The following is a 1,911-nucleotide window of genomic DNA, read 5'->3' as shown; positions in this document are numbered from 1 at the left end:
TCTTTAGAGTTTTACTGGTTAATCAGTTTACTTTTTTATCAGGAGATGTTTCTCATTGTTATTTTTGAATCTACTAATGAAGTGGAAGTAGTCCCTGACATTTGGGTGAAAAAAGAACACCTGTTTGTGGCCACCGTACAAACGTGAAGAAACCGGTAAAAGCAGTGAAATCACAGGAACCACCTGGAGCACGTTGGATTCCCTACAAAGTACGCATCATATTAAGCAAAGGTAGAAAGAAGACAATATATTTTACTTACAGCTTTCTGTATATGAAAGAGTTCAGATGCAAAAGCCTCTAAATGCCATCTGAAATTTCTTCTAGAATGATCATTTTTATCAAGCTCGTATATTTAAGTTCAGTAATTTCACTTAAATGACATGAAAAATACCTATTAATGTCATTTAAGTGAAAATTACTGAACTTAAATATACGAGCTTGATAAAAATGATCATTCTAGAAGAAAATTTCAGATGGCATTTAGAGGCTTTTGCATCTGAACTCTTCATATAGAATTTAGAGGGCTTTTGTTTTCAAAATTTTATTTTTAAAGTTACATATGAAGAAGCAAGACTCAAACTGCCCGAGGCTGAACGATTCACAGATTTGACAGATTCAGAAGACTCTCCACGAGGGAAATCAAACGTAGACGGAGCGAAGAATGTAAGTAAAAAAGAGGGAGGACTAGAGCCGGAATGGAATGAGCAAAAAGTCATTTTACAGCCTTCCATAATTTTTTGTTTCTTATTTAACCTTAAATGCAGGAAGAAGAATGTAGTCCTGAACAGGAAGACAGTGAAAGTGAGAGGCAGCAAGCATCCACACTACCAGCCCTCCGAAATGGCTTCTGCAAAGAAGCGGCCTTATTCACTCTCCCTGCTTTCACAGTGTAAGAACGCTAATGTCACATTTTAGTGTCATATTTTCATTGTTGGCATGGTTTGAATTTTAACAAAACCGCTTCTCCTACAGCGTCTCCTACAGCCGTCAACGTAGGAAGCTCAGGCAATGAAAGGACTGCTGTCAGTGAATGTGAGTCTGACATTTTTCATGACTAGACTGGAGTAAACAAATGTAAATCAATTGATCTAACAAAATGACATACCTTCTAATTCACCGTCCTGCAAATAAAATACAATCAACCCTTTACAATGAATGTCATTCAAATGCAATTGTGAAAATACCTGAAAGCCCCAGAGATGTGCCCAAAAATTACAATTGAATGATCAAGATAAATAATCATAGATGATGACACCTTGAGCCCCCGCCAAACACGTAGACTGCTATTCTATGGGACACACTGCAATCAGGCCAATACATTTTGAGAGATATTGTCTTTGTGCAAATCAAGTTTTGTAAGAACAGACAGAAACTCAGGCCCTGCACTGCTCTGTAAAAATTGAAAAACACTTCCAAACATGTGCTTCCTCAGTGTCATATCCACAAATTCCTGTTATTTTCTCTGTAGTGGTGCTCTGAAAGAAGGTGCAACATAACACCTACCCCACTGTCAAGAATGAGAGAGGATGTTGATTGTGAGTAGACATACAGAATTGATTGTATCTTTCTCTTACATTCCTTACTTCTGGCAGCTTACTCCTCTTTCTGTTACTATAGCTCTCAGTGGAGGAAACACCACACCATCCCAGGTCAGAACTGACCATTCCGGCATATGTGAGGTAAATGTTGCATTTCAGTTGAAGTTGACAATATGAACATTCAAAAGCTATTTGCATCAAAAACAATAAGTTGAAAATGAAAATGTATGTTAAGAGCCTTCTACAGCTTTACCTGGAACCTACCTGAAAGTTATGTTTTCAGGTAAAACCCTGCAGAGTAAATTTTGTTTACCATTCACATGTGAAAGACTGAATTAAGGGATTAACTGTTTTGTGTCTAAACTAGTTACT

At 37.3% G+C, this 1,911-nt stretch overlaps 1 long non-coding RNA gene across 1 annotated transcript; it reads left to right on the top strand.

Annotated features, from left to right (window-relative positions):
• Positions 1-1,015: 1,015 nt before the first annotated feature.
• Positions 1,016-1,673, top strand: LOC122144361. Its single transcript, XR_006159675.1, has 3 exons — positions 1,016-1,033; positions 1,470-1,536; positions 1,619-1,673. It is a non-coding gene; the product is annotated as an uncharacterized LOC122144361 (long non-coding RNA).
• Positions 1,674-1,911: the final 238 nt, after the last annotated feature.

Source organism: Cyprinus carpio, unplaced genomic scaffold, assembly GCF_018340385.1.
Source record: "Cyprinus carpio isolate SPL01 unplaced genomic scaffold, ASM1834038v1 S000006651, whole genome shotgun sequence".
In the NCBI taxonomy this organism is placed as follows: domain Eukaryota; kingdom Metazoa; phylum Chordata; class Actinopteri; order Cypriniformes; family Cyprinidae; genus Cyprinus; species Cyprinus carpio.
The sequence above is the reverse complement of the archived record's forward strand: the minus strand, read 5'-3'. Positions and strand labels throughout refer to the sequence as shown.